This window comes from Pogoniulus pusillus, chromosome 5 (genome assembly GCF_015220805.1).
Source record: "Pogoniulus pusillus isolate bPogPus1 chromosome 5, bPogPus1.pri, whole genome shotgun sequence".
Classification (NCBI taxonomy): Eukaryota; Metazoa; Chordata; class Aves; order Piciformes; family Lybiidae; genus Pogoniulus; species Pogoniulus pusillus.
In genome coordinates this window covers 22,435,266-22,450,147 of record NC_087268.1, presented here as the reverse complement: position 1 = coordinate 22,450,147, position 14,882 = coordinate 22,435,266, and the positions used below count along the sequence as shown (strand labels likewise).

General features: G+C 43.8%; 1 protein-coding gene across 2 annotated transcripts in view; it reads right to left on the bottom strand.

The window, feature by feature from the left end:
* Positions 1 to 14,882, bottom strand: part of SLC9A7 (solute carrier family 9 member A7) — an 85,025-nt gene that overhangs the window by 43,959 nt on the left and 26,184 nt on the right. The gene's annotated exons all lie outside the window — the stretch shown is intronic.

Here is a 14,882-nt window from a genome sequence, read left to right as displayed (position 1 = left end):
GGAATGCACCAAAGAGTGACAAAAGTTAATTTGTAGTCTAATGGAAAGGCCATGCCAAGAGGCAGGAGAAGCACCAGATTTTAACTGATTGTTCATTTTACAATGTACTAAAAAAATAACAAGACTCCAGTTGTCCAGAGAGAATGTAAAAGAACAGTCAAAGTGGTTTTGGTCTGGTAAACAAACAAATGAATACCCACTTACTTAAAGGTTCCCTGTTGCCTTAGGTTGATCTGTGATTTTTAAACTTCATTCCAGACAATTGCAAGGTGAAGATGGACATTTGGTCCTTTGTTAACAAATTACTAGTCAGCATTGGCTTTGCACCCTGTGACCCTCGCTCTGCATCCATAGATCTATTTCCCAGATGATGAATAAATGTGCCAGTTAATAACCAGAATGTAAATGAGATATAAGACATACAAAAATTCCTAACACACAGAAAGAGTTATCTTTATGGCACAGCGTAAAGAATATCCAGACTGTATCCCAAAAGATTACAACCAGAAGAACACACCTAATTCTTCAGGTTCAGAGGGAAGAAATAGATTTATTGAAAGAAAAGGTACAGGAGGTAGTAACTGTGACACTAGCAGGTAGTAACTGTGACACTAGCAGGCAGCTCACCTCTGGCGCTCTCTTTCTACAATCAAGACAGTGTAGCAGCCACAGGATCATTAAAAAGTAACTGGAAGATTAAGATGTGCTTGCTTTAGAAAAGAGAAGTACGTACTCAAAGAGAACCCAGGGGAAGAAACCCTCTCAGGAAGAAAAATCTACTTAGTGAAATTTCAAATCGCTGACAATTTAAATGTGGAGGTTTATACAAGCCTGCTCCCAATGACTCCAGAGTTATGCATAACAGACACATTGGAAATGCAGGTCTGCACGAAGTGACAGTTTACAACCAGGCACTTCAAAGCCAGTTGCGCTACCAGTTATTGCTATAGACATCTTCACCAAGCCAGCCAGGCAAGCAGCCAAAGCCTTCTGTTGATCTCATCCTCTTCTCATCTAGGAAGACCTAGGCTCACATAACACATCAGGCAGACTGTCAGTGTTAAAAACTGACCTAACTCACATCTCAGCCTGAAATCCTGCAGTACATCATATGCCAGAATGAAACTCTGCAGATAAGCTTATAGATAGTACTGGCACACTGCTACTAAGCTGAGAATACTGAGGGAGATGCCGATAGATGTAATAGCTTTTTGGGCTTAGAGACTATCCCTTAGTGCAAAAGCAAGATAGGAAACCTCCATTGCTACTGAAGAGCTGGATGTGATTGCATTAGACAGCTGGATAGAATCCACTCATACATTTTCCCCTCATAATACGATATACCAGTTATTTTAAAACCCATTTTGAAGATATGTCAATTATATCTATAATTGATACACAGCACTCAAAGTGAAACATTCTTTAACCTTTAGTGTCCCACGGCCCAGCTATCAGCTACAGGGAAATACTTTGTTTTCATACATTTTCTGCTGATAATAAACCAAACTGGATGATCTTGAACACCTCGCACCATACAAGACCTCTGCAGTCAGGCTGCTGCCTTGCAGCAGGGTGCAGCTGGGACCAGTGTCAAGGCAAGAGACTAGCAGAAGCAGTCAAGTGGTTAAAGCTACTTATGGCTCAGTCATTAAAAGAATCATAGAATCAACCAGGTTGGAAGAGACCTCCAAGATCATCCAGTCCAATCTATCCCCCAGCCCTATCCAGTCAACTAGACCATGGCACTAAGTGCCTCAGCCAGGCTTTTCTTGAACACCTCCAGGGACGGTGCCTCCACCACCTCCCTGGGCAGCCCATTCCAATGCCGATCACTCTCTTTGGGAAGAACTTCCTCCTAACATCCAGCCCGTACTTTCCCTGGCACAACTTGAGACTGTGTCCCCTTGTTCTATTGCTGGTTGTCTGGGAGAAGAGATCAACCCCCAGCTGGCTACAGCCTCCCTTCAGGTAGTTGTAGAGAGCAATGAGGTCACCCCTGAGCCTCCTCTTCTCCAGGCTAAACAGCCCCAGCTCCCTCAGCTTCTCCTCATAGGGTTTGTGTTCCAGGCCTTTCACCAGCCTTGTTGCCCTTCTCTGGACATACTCCAGCACCTCAACATCTCTCTTGAATTGAGGAGCCCAGAACTGGACACAGCATTCAAGGTGTGGCCTGACCAGTGCTGAGTACAGGGGCAGAATAACCTCCCTTGTCCTGCTGGCCACACTGTTCCTGATACAGGCCAGGATGCCATTGGCTCTCTTGGCCACCTGGGCACACTGCTGGCTCATCTTCAGCCTACTATCTACCAGTACCCCCAGGTCTCCCTCTGCCTGGCTGCTTTCCAGCCACTCTGTCCCCAGCCTGTAGCACTGCATGGGGTTGTTGTGGCTGAAGTGTAGAACCCTGCACTTGGCATATGAAAGCAGAAGATACTCAATGAGACAAGATAAATTGCATGGTCAGCTTCATTAGCAAGAAATACTAGGCATCTAGTAGTTCAAGAGATGAGTTAAAAGAAGATAAAGTTTCCTGACCTTACAAAGGTACAGACACTATATTTAATCATATAGTCCCCCCAAAAAAACTCAAAACACCAGATTTTGAACATTAAACAGAAATGAATCAACTGGACACATTTGACAGACAGAAGCTGCAGAAATCCTTAACTCATTAATGCCTTTTTTAAAAATAAATTGCCAGTATGGAAGTTTTGTTTTGTTTGTTTTCCAATTAACATCAAGTCTTTTACACACTAAAAAGTTACTGGACTTGGTAGATAATGCTACATCCCATCTTACCTGACAAAGCAACATCAGCAAAGCTTATATAGTCAGGCCCCTAAGGTCTCAGAAAACCTAAACACTCAAGTGCTTTTCAGGCAGACCAAACAGACTGATACACAGGATGGCCTTTGAAGATGCCTTCCATTAGGTGTTACACAGCAGACCAGGGCGTACTCTGTAAATCCTCCCTGGAGACCTCATTTCAGCCACTTCTGGAACATTACAGTAGCAACTGCAGAACAAAAACAGCAAAAAGGAGACACACCTGGTATTGCTCAATGGACAAATCTACTGGGATTCTTTACACCTACTTCTAGGCTATTAAGCATAAATTCAGTATAGCTATGCTACTCATTTGGAAGCAAGGGGAGGTGGATGCTGGATGCAAGGAACATTTACTAAGATTCAGTAAACAAACTGTGTTACTTATGCACCACAAGATCTTACTGCTGAAGAGTTTAAGGAAAACCTGGATCCACAGAGCAAGTATTGATCTGATTGCTTAACATTTTGCCTCTTCAAAAAAGAAACTTCTAAGGCCACTAATCCAGCACTGTCTTTTACTGAAAGACTGCCACAAGGGAAAAACCTATAAATGGGTTACAAACACTTCCAAATTCAAGACAAATCTTCCCTTTGAAGGTCTGGTTTGTGGTGAATGTTGCGACATTGTGCTAGCTTGAGGCAAATTGGAATGATTTAATGAGAGAAATTAGATTATAGGCTGTGAAAAGGAGACAATGGTGATGTCTACTTCACTCATAGGCTTGCTGAGATGTATAAAAACAAGAACACAAAACCCAGATAAGGCCATGTCAGTGGGTGTGTGTCTCTGTTGCAGTCAGTACCTGTGCTTTTTCTCCCTGTGTAACCCAACTAATTCTTCTTTCTATCCCCCCCTTGCCGATCCTTGCAGCTCACCTTGCACATAAGACATACTGTGGGATAAGGTAGGGGGGTGGAAAGAAGGTGAAAGGGTGGTTGGGAGCCCCTCCTGGGGACTGATTTCTGGGAGAGGTGCTGTGTTTCTGTATTACCTTTAACTTGTATATTTTTGTATATAGCTGTATATATTGTAAATATCTGCTTGTATATTGTTCTAAGCTGTAAATATACAGCTTCATTCCATAACTTCCATCTGACTGAGTCTAGTCTGGGTGATTTCATGGGGGGGAGGGAAGAGGAGGGCAGGTAACTCCCAAACCATCACAGATATCAAGTTTACATCATCACTTAAAGACTCCCCAGAGAGAATTTTAAAAAGTAATACTTGATATCCTGTATGCACAACTTGCATCCTCACTTTTAACAGAGAAAGCCTGTATCTTGCCCATACAATGCTGATCCCATAACTGGTACACACAGAGAATATCTGAACGCTTCATTTCCAGTAAAAAGCTAGGAATATTTTTCCTGATGTAAAACAAATCAATACCGATAATAAAAAACATTTGAATTCAGGCATGGTCAACACCAGTCTAACAATACACTACTTAAAACAGTATATTTACTTTTCATTTTGTTTGAGTACAGAAGTCACTCAAGTGAGAACATTAATTCAGATAGGCACACACATCAACAAGTGCATAAGCAATGCTCTGTGTGGTTGCCAGCTCAGTTCTCTGCTGAGGAGGTATCTCTGAGGTTTCAGGGAGCCAGAGATATTCACACTCCACAGAGTCCAATCAGTTAAGCTGAACTGTGAATCAGTGAACTGAATCAATTTGTGAACTCAACCTTGTACAGGTACAGCTCTTCCCATACACTCCTACTCAAGGCCCAAACACCATACAGTGAGAATCTTTTACTATGCATCGTAGTTTGTATCAGCCTTGTTTCAGCTGGAAGGAAACTCGGCAGAGACCTTATTGCTGTGAGCAGAGGGGTGGACAACACTGCCTCCAGAGGGCCTCTCCAGCCTAGATTATCTTGCAATTCATGCTCTTTGCCATTAACATTTGGGACCCTTCATCCAAGCACTTAATGCTGCAAAGGTTTCTTCAAAATCAACTTTTAGTGACCCCTGGATCATTCTTGGGGATTTCTATTGCTTTGGAGTTGTTTTGGCTTTGTTTAAATAACAAACTGCACTGCTGATTCTAAAACTAAGAGGAAAATAAATAGCAATCTAAGACTCTGATCATAATAGCCAAAGAAATCCAGCAGACCAAGAAGGGGATGCTTTTATTTACTCTGTTCACCCTGATTTGCCCCCTGCCCTAGGCCACAACTCACCCTCTGGAAAGCAAGCAGAAGGCAATCAGGAAATATTCTACTGCCATTAATGCCAGAAGTACACAGAAGCAGATACCATGATACAGCAGATAAAGCACTTGCCAGTAGTTCTTCCTTGTTTGCTTTAATGTAAATCCAGAACATTTTGGAAGCGATACAACAGCAATGAGACTCAGTGTCACTTTGGCACAAAACCTGCCTCCTTTTAGCAGAGCCCACACAGAGCAGCAGAGCAGCAAATTATGGGTACTTGGACACCAGCCTCCTGGTAGTGCAGGTGCTTTACTCACTATCACCTTGATATACATAGAGAACACATTAAAAGGATTTCTTTTTACCAGCTTGAAGCCAAAGAAACAAAGATGAAGAAAAAGTTGGCTAGAAGGATGAAAGGAAGCCCTGCAAGTATTTTCAAGGCAAAAGACTAATAATATTGCAACAGTTATAAACTACATAATAGTATTTATCAGACAGCTTGCTCTACTATAGAACATTTGTGTGCATTCAGATATCACAGTCAAAGTTTTACTTAAAACAGCCTGAAACACTGTGCTAGATTGAAGCTAGCTCGAATGTTTTGGTGAGAAGAAATAGGTTACAGGCTGTGAAAGAGAAACAATGGTGATGTCTACTTCGCTCATAGGCTTGCTGAGATGTACAAGAACTAGAGTGTAAATATAGATAAGGGAGACACTCTCTGTCCAGACTGTGGGCTGCATTTCTCTAACCTAATTTGCTGTCTCTCTGATTAATCCACCTGTTTCCTAACTCCCCTGGCCAACCCTCCAATCTTCCTTGGGCACAAGGCAACATCTGGGGTAAGGTAGAGAAGGGTGGGAGAAGGTGGAAGGGCAGTTAGGAGCTCCACCTGGGGACTCAGGTTTCTGGGAGGGCTGTTGTGTTTCTGTATTACCTTTTACCTTGTATATTTCTGTATATAACTGTATATATCTGCTTATATATTGTGCTAGCTGTAAATATAAGCTTCATTCAATTTCCAGAGCTGGATTAGTCTACTCTGGGTGATTTCCAAAATGTGGGGGGGCAAGCAACACCCAAACCACCACAAACACCAAGGGACAAAGTGTTGCTCCTAAGATGGAGTCAACCTTTGAACCTCACAGTCCACACCTACAAATTTGACAGATTCATAAGGCATTTTCAACCTTTCTACAAAATAAGCACTGCGTCTGACCCAAAACTGACCAGGCACATTTGAAAAAAAACAGATCAAACATTACATACCACTTGCAGAAGTGCTAGCAACCCATAATCTACACCATTAGGTTGCCATTTACTGTACTATTCTGTACAGAAGTGCAGAGAAACACCACCACACAGCGCCTTGAAGAAGGGTTAGGGAAGTGACTGCAAAACTCCAGACCTCCATTAGTGCTTCTCATTTAGCATTGCTACTTTCCTAATGGTGCAACACTGCCAAGCATGGCAGTCATCGGCCTGTCACACAGCTGCAGAAGATGAGAAACTTGAAAAACGGGAAGCCTGTTTTGAAATGAATCCTTGTCTTTGGCAGTTTATGCTCAGCGGCGTATATGCAAGACTCCACTGCATTTCAGTAACACACACACAAAAGGTGTCACTTTTCAACGGGGAACGGAAGCAGGTGATGCAAGTTCTTCAAGTTTGAAGGAAATTTTGGGGATATCCGAAACCTGACACACTCAGTAACAGATTCAAGGTCATGCTTTGTCATTGCCTTAGGGGAATTCTAGATAAGGAAGATAAAAGACAGTGAATAAGCTGGTAATTTTTCCTTGTAGGCAAAACCAGCAGTGTGCAGTTAAAGGCATCTTTGTAGTCAGTATTTTATTAACATTGAAAATAAGCCAGACTAAGCATAGTTTTGTATTTAAACAAATTGCTCAAAACCACTGTGCAGAACCAAATGCACTGCTGGGCATGTGTACTGTATGCACCCTCACCTTCTCACAAGCCTTGGGTTTATGGAAACTTCACAGGATGTCTGCGATGGTAGAAAATGCCTTCTGACTAACTGTGGTTCTTGTTTTTCCTAGGGGAACAAATTCTTTTCCAGGTGGTGTCATGTTAGTGTGATCTAAATACTCGTATGTATAGTGAAATGGTAAAAAAAAACAACAAAAAGTTAAAAAATAATTTAAATTTATAACTATGGAGAGACTGAAACAGAAGACTGCTGTATAATTTCAATAGTTAATTTCTGAAGAACTATTAAATTCCACATATAGCTTCAGATGTGTACAGGAGAGTTATAACTCAAAAAAAAAAAAAAAATAGTTTGTTCCAAATCACTTGGAGCAATGAATAGACACTATTAGCAAGATGGCAGCTGCAGCAGACACAGCAAAATGATAACCAGTAAGAAAAATTGCTCCCTGTATTATCCCCTAGAATCTAAAATCCAGGATAGATAATTAAACAACCAACAAAACCCCAACTCAAAACAAGAAAAGCCACAAGCAAAAAACCCAGACTATAGCAAAAAAAAAAAAACACCAAAGAAAAAAATCCAAAACCCACCTACACAAACATCAACCCCCACACCATACTACGTATTGAAGAGCCTAAACTGAAGGTTCAGCCCTGGAAGAAATTGTTGTTCTGTGGCAGGAACACGTGGCCTCTGCTCCAAGCACAGGACTTTAAGTCAAGTCTCCTGAGCCAATTCCAAGCTTTAGTAGTGACTCAGAGAAAGAGCTGAGACAAGCCACAGAAGAGAGGTTAGAAAGACACTCCCAACTGAGAAATTATCAGTTATACAAGGCTCAAGTATTTGTCAGAGATTACAAAAAAGTCCAGAGTCTGCATCTAATCTCAGTTTATATGTTCCCAAATTCATTTAGGATGATTAGGGGAGTTGAGGGCATGGCTTATGAAGAGAGGCTGAGGGACCTGGGGGGTTTTTAGACTGGAGAAGACTTAGAGGGGATTTGATAAATGTTTATAAACATCTGAGGGCTGGCCAGGAGGGCAGGACAGGCTCTGCTCACTGCTCCCTGTGATAGGACAAGGAGCAATGGGTGTAAATTGAGGCAAGACAGGTTCTGCCTCAACACAAGGGGGAACTTCTTTACTGTAAGGGTCACAGAGCACTGGAATAGGCTTCCCAGAGAGGTTGTGTGGTCTCCTTCTCTGGAGACTTTCAAGGCCTGTCTGGATGTGTTCCTCTGTGATCTGTGGTAGATAGTATTGTCCTGCTCTGGCAGGGGGGCTGGATTCGATGATCTCCTTGGGTCCCTTCCAACCTCTAAAATCCTGTGATTTACCATGCAGACTTTTTTTCATGCAACACAGATTCAAAGTATTTTTGTATAACCATTTTTTATATACTTTCAAAAATAAGTATTCCTCCTCAGCTACATAACCCAAAGCAGTGAAAACCACACACATACCAACACCACACACATTCTGAGCGGCAAGAGCAGCAATGGGCAGCCACTGAGACATTAACCTTTGCCTCACTGTGGCTCCTTTTCCTTACCCCATAGAGACTGCCTAACAGGGTACCATCTGCAATTTGTCCCAGCCATCATAACCACCAAGTCCAACCAATAACCCTACTCTACAAGGTTCACTCTATATCATATCCCCAAGCACCACATCCAAATGACTTCTGAACACATCCAGAGTTGGTGACTTCACCACCTCCCTGGACAGCTGTGCTAGTTTGAAGCAAGCTAGAATGTTTTGGTAAAAGAACTAGATAACGGGCAGTGAAATGAAAACAATTGATGTCAACTTCTCTCACAGTCACGCTGAGAACTCTGGGAAGAAGAAAGACTTTTTCTCCATTTTGTTTCTCACTCTTGCTTTTGCCTTAGACCTGGTCACATCTCATTAACCCTGCTCCTACTAACCTTGCTCCCTAACCTCTTGGCTGCACCTCTTTTCTTCGTGAGAACTGGGGTAAGGTTGAGAGGGCCGGGGGGAGGTGTTGGGGTGGTTTGAGAGCCCCTCCTGGGGACTCAGGTTTCTGGGAGGGGAGTTGTGCTTTTGTATTGTTTATCCTTTGTATATTTCTGTATATAATTGTATATAACTGTATATATTGTAAATAGCTGCTTGTAAATTCTGCTAGCTGTAAATAAATTGCTTCATCTATATTCCCAGGGTCCGTCTGAGTTAGCTGGGGCAAATTCAAAAGTGTGGGGGGGCGGGGTAACCCCCAAACCATCACATTTTTTATTGGCTTTCCCAACGTGGGGCTAGATATTCGAGTGACTGGAAATTAGCTCTGGGAATTAAGATGAAGCTAATCAAGCAGCTATTGTACTTGGTGGGGATTGCTGTGTGGCCTGTTTTCTGGTTTTTTGTGTACAATTGGATCAAAGATCAAATTGGTTATTTCTTGCTTCATGTAGTTTTTAAGAACCCTAAAGTTAAGCTTTCAAACATGTTCTGAAGCTGGGGTGATTTTATTCTTGGTTATGCTGGTTTTAGTGTCACTGAGAATGTTACTAGTGATATTACAAGAGTTTTTGTCAATAATGTTACAATCAATCGAGAGTCTGCTTTATCTACTGCTCTCACGAGGGTCATCCAGCCCCAAACTGAAATGCCAAGTCCATGCAAGGATTTTTACAGAAAAGAGATTGTGGCGGGGTTGGTGTGCAGTAATCTGGCTCTTATGATTTTAATATTCATATTAATTTTGGCATTATTGGTGAAAAATTCAAAACCAGCTTCTGTAAGGACTAGGAAAAATTCTGTGTCTCAGAAGCAGTCTCTTTCACAGCAAAACAAGGGAACACAGTCATCGGCTTCCCCCTTGCCAGCCTCTGCCCCTCCTTCTCCAAGTGCTGGGAACACAGCCAATGTTCCCGCCACTAACATAAACAATGATAGCAAAAACAAAAATAATGGTCAGAGTTTAGCAGGAGCCCCAGGAGCACAGGCAGGTACCCAAAATCAGAATGTTCCTAGCAACAATCAAAACACCTCAGGGTTGGCAGGCATCCCAGGAGGACAGGCAAATAATCCCACTAATGCTAACACTGCTAGTGCTGGTAACACTAGCCCAGTCAGTCCAAATCCTAATGACACCAGCTCAGCCAATTTGAACCCCCAGCCAGCAGACCAGAACCAAAATCCTCCTGTTAAAAGCAAGGCAGATTTGAACTCACAAGCTCCAAGTCAGACCCCTAATGATTCAAACTCTCCAGGTCAGACCTCCAATGATTCAAATCCTCCAGCAGACACGTCCAAGTCTGTTGCTGTTCAGGCCCTTCTGGCACCTGCTAAGGCAAAAGCTAAGACAAAGAGTGGTTCGCAGGAGGATGTAAGAGAGGGGACCTCTAGTGATCAGCAAGGAGAAGAGGAAGAGGAGGCAGTTAGTCTGCGAGACCTTGTAGATGTGCTGAGACAACAATACTCAAGTGAGAGGAGTGCTGTGAGGTTAGCTGCCAAGAAAGAGGATGGTTCCCATGAGTTTAGGAATGCTATGAGGAAGGTTCTGTTAGGCCCAGTACCACCAGATCAACAGGTAGAAGAGGAGGTGGAAGATGACATCCAAGGCTCCAAGGATCCACTCAGAGAGGTCAGGGAAGTTAGGAAGGAATACACAAGGGAATCAGGTGAGCCAATCCTAAGCTGGCTAGTGAGATGCCGTGGCATTGGTGCTAATGCTCTGCAGGTAGGAGACAAGTCTGCCAAGCAGCTGGGACCACTCACTAAGGAGAGTGGAGTGGACAAACACCTGGCAAGTCCTCTTGGTAGGGTTAGCTTGTGGACACGCCTTCTGTTGGCTGTGGCTATGAGATATCCTTCCCGGGATGATTTGCCATGGGCTGCCAAGAAGTGGAACACTGTTGAGCAGGGAATTAAGCTTCTGAAGGAGTTTGCTGTGAAGGAAGTGCTTTATGGAGATCATGGCACTCATGAGCCTGATGATATTCCTTTGGGAACAGGTCTCATGAAGAAGCTGATTAAGCTTGCTCCTTCATCCTATGCTAACATCTTGGCCAGTAAATTCCTAGCAAGGAGTGATAATGGAAGATCTTTCACTGTTGGTGAATTCACTGATCAGCTCAGGCAGATTGAGGACAGCTTGTCACATTCTGGTATAACCTGTGCCATAAAGACTATGACTACAGAGCTTAAAGATGGTTTTAAAGAGAGCATGAAAGAACTGAAGGAGGACCTTAAAACCTCAATTTCCAATCTGGTAAAGGATACCATTCCTGCATCATCTGAATGGGTGCATGTTTCTGCAGTCAGGAACAGACGCCTACCTCCTGCAAGGCAATTCCAGCCCAGGAGGAGACAAATTCCACCCAGGCATCAGCAATCACGTGCGTCACTGTGGATACTTCTGCGTGACACATACGGGGAGAACATGAACAAGTGGGATGGTAAACCTACTTCAGCTCTTTCAAAGAGGGTCAGAGATCTGCAGAGTGGCAGAAACAGAGGCAGCAATGCCAGAAAAGTAGCTGTCACTTCTTCAGCTCCTGAGAGCAACTGCAGTTGTTCCAACAGTTGCAGTTCCTCTCACAACAACACCAATCATTGTGTACACCCTACATGCCATGTTCAGCATTAGGGGTGCCCTGCCTCCAGCCAGGAGGAGGAAAGGGATAGTGGTGAGAACCGAATCTATTGGAATGTATTCATTAGGTGGCCTGGCAGTTCAAGAGTTCGGAAATACAGGGCTTTAGTTGACACAGGTGCTCAGTGTACTTTATTGCCATCTAATTGTAAAGGGACAGAGTCCATTTCTATCTTTGGAATCACTGGTGGATCTCAAGAGTTAACTAAGGTACAGGCTGAGATCAGTTTAACTGGTAAAGAGTGGAAGACACATACTATTGTAACTGGTCCTGATGTGCCTTGCATTTTGGGAATTGACTTTTTGAGACAAGGCTGTTTCAAAGATCCTAAGGGTCACAAATGGGCTTTTGGAATAGCATCTGTAGAGATTGAGGATGATAAATTGAAATTGTCTATTAGACCTGAACTTTCTGATGAATCTGCAGTTGTGGGACATCATGACATAGAGGACCTGGAAGTGCCAATTGCAACTCAAACTGTTCATCATAGGCAGTACAGGACCAACCATGACTCTTTGTTGCCCATTCATCAGCTGATTCGTCAACTGGAGAGTCAGGCTGTCATCGAGAAAGCTCATTCACCTTTCAACAGTCCCATCTGGCCTGTGCGCAAACCTACAGGTGACTGGAGACTCACAGTTGACTTTCGTGCCCTCAACGAGGTGACGCCACCCATGAGTGCAGCTGTGCCGGACATGCTGGAACTCCAGTACGAGCTGGAATCGAAGGAGGCTAAATGGTATGCAACCATAGACATTGCTAATGCTTTCTTTTCTATTCCTATAGCAAAGGAGTGCAGCCCTCAGTTTGCATTCACCTGGAGAGGAATCCAGTACCAGTTCAATCGTTTGCCTCAGGGGTGGAAACACAGCTCAACCATCTGTCACTCAGTCATCCACAATGCACTGGAGAAAGGTAAAGCTCCAGAGCACATCCAGTACATTGATGACATCATTGTGTGGGGCCAAACTGCTGAGGAAGTCTTCGAGAAAGGTAACAAAATCATTGACATTCTGTTGCAAGCAGGTTTTGCCATTAAGAGAGACAAGGTCAAAGGACCTGCCAGAGAAATTCAGTTTCTGGGAGTGCGGTGGCAGGATGGTCGCCGTTACATTCCTCAGGATGTGATCAACAAAGTCTCTACCATGGCTGTTCCCACCAGTAAGAAGGACACACTTTCTTTTCTTGGTGTGGTGGGATTTTGGAGACTACACATTCCTGGTTTCAGTCAGATTGTCAAACCTCTGCATGATGTGACTCATAAGAGAAACAATTTCGAGTGAGGACCTGAACAACAAGCAGCCTTTGATCAAATTAAGCGAGAAGTAGTCCATGCAGTGGGTTTGGGACCTGTGAGATCTGGTCCGGACATTAAAAACATTCTGTACACGGCTGCCAGTGACAATGGTCCAACTTGGAGTCTTTGGCAGAGAGCTCCAAATGAGACACGTGGTCGTCCACTTGGTTTCTGGGGACGTTGTTACAGAGGTTCAGAGACAAATTACACTGCAACTGAGAAAGAGATACTAGCAGCCTATGAGGGAGTGAAAGCAGCTTCTGAAGTGATTGGAACTGAGTCACAATTGCTTTTAGCTCCTAGACTGCCAGTTCTTAACTGGATGTTCAAAGGCAAAGGTTCATCACCACATCATGCCACAGATGCAACCTGGTCTAAATGGATGGCTTTGATAACCCAACGAGCACGAATGGGTAATCTTGACCGACCTGGTCTGGTGGAGGTGATCACCAACTGGCCGGAAGGCACAGACTGTTCCAAACCTCCGGAGGAGAAAATAACTCGTGCTGAGGAAGCTCCTCCCTATGGTGATCTCTCTGATCAGGAAAAGAACTATGCTTTGTTCAGAGATGGTTCCTGTCGTCTTGTTGGGAACAAGCGAATATGGAAGTCAGCAGTTTGGAGTCCAACCAGGAGAGTTACCGAAACGAAAGATGGCGAAGGAGAATCCAGTCAGTTCGCTGAGGTAAAAGCTGTTCAACTTGCTCTTGATGTGGCTGAACGTGAGAATTGGCCTATCCTTTACCTCTACACCGACTCGTGGATGGTAGCCAATGCTCTATGGGGTTGGCTGAAGGACTGGAAGAAGAATGGTTGGCAGAGGAAAGGAAAGCCTATTTGGTGTGCTGATCTATGGCAGGACATTGATGCACGGCTGGAGAAAACTCCAGTGAAGGTGCGGCATGTAGATGCACACATGCCTAAGAGCAGAGCCACTGAGGAACATCAACATAACCAGAAAGCAGACCAAGATGCTAAGATTGCTCAAGTTGATACCAACTCTGAACTTGACATTGACCTTGATTGGAAACACCGAGGTGAGCTGTTCTTAGCTCGGTGGGCCCATGACTCATCTGGACATCAAGGCAGAGATGGAACATACCGATGGGCTCGTGATAGGTCAATTGACTTGTCCATGGACGCTATCACCCAAGTCATCTATGACTGTGACATCTGTGCTGCTATTAAGCAGGCTAAGCGAATCAAGCCCTTATGGTATGGTGAGAGATGGTCAAAGTACAAGTATGGAGAAGCCTGGCAGATTGACTACATCACTTTACCTCGATCACGTTCTGGCAAGCAGTATGTGCTGACAATGGTAGAAGCCAGCACTGGATGGTTGGAAACCTATCCAGTTCCACATGCTACTGCACGTAACACCATTGTTGGTTTGGAGAGACAGATCTTGTGGAGACATGGAACTCCAGAGAGAATCGAGTCAGACAATGGTACTCATTTCAAGAACAATCTTGTGAAAAACTGGGCCAAAGAGCATGGTATTGAATGGATCTATCACATACCCTACTATGCACCAGCTTCAGGGAAGATTGAACGCTACAACGGTTTGTTGAAAACCACCCTAAAAGCCATGGGGGGTGGAACTCTGAAAAACTGGGACAAGCATTTAGCACAAGCTACCTGGTTGGTAAATAGTAGAGGTTCAGTAAACAGAGCAGGACCTGCATAATCAGATTTGGTCCAAACAGTAGACGGTGATAAAGTTCCTGTTGTAGGTGAGAAGAATCTGTTAGGGAAAACTGTTTGGGTATTTTCTCCTTCGGGCGAAGGGAAACCTGTCCGAGGGGTCGTGTCTGCTGAAGGTCCTGGTCACACATACTGGGTAATGCAGGAGAATGGTGAAATTCAGTGTATTCCACAGAGAAATTTAACCTTAGCTGAGAGACTTTAAATTCAAGCTGTTAGGAGTTTTCTGTTCTAGGTAACATCGGCACCCAACACTGAGAGAATCTACGATAGAATCTACAGTACATGAGCACGAACCCAACGTCACCTGGGAG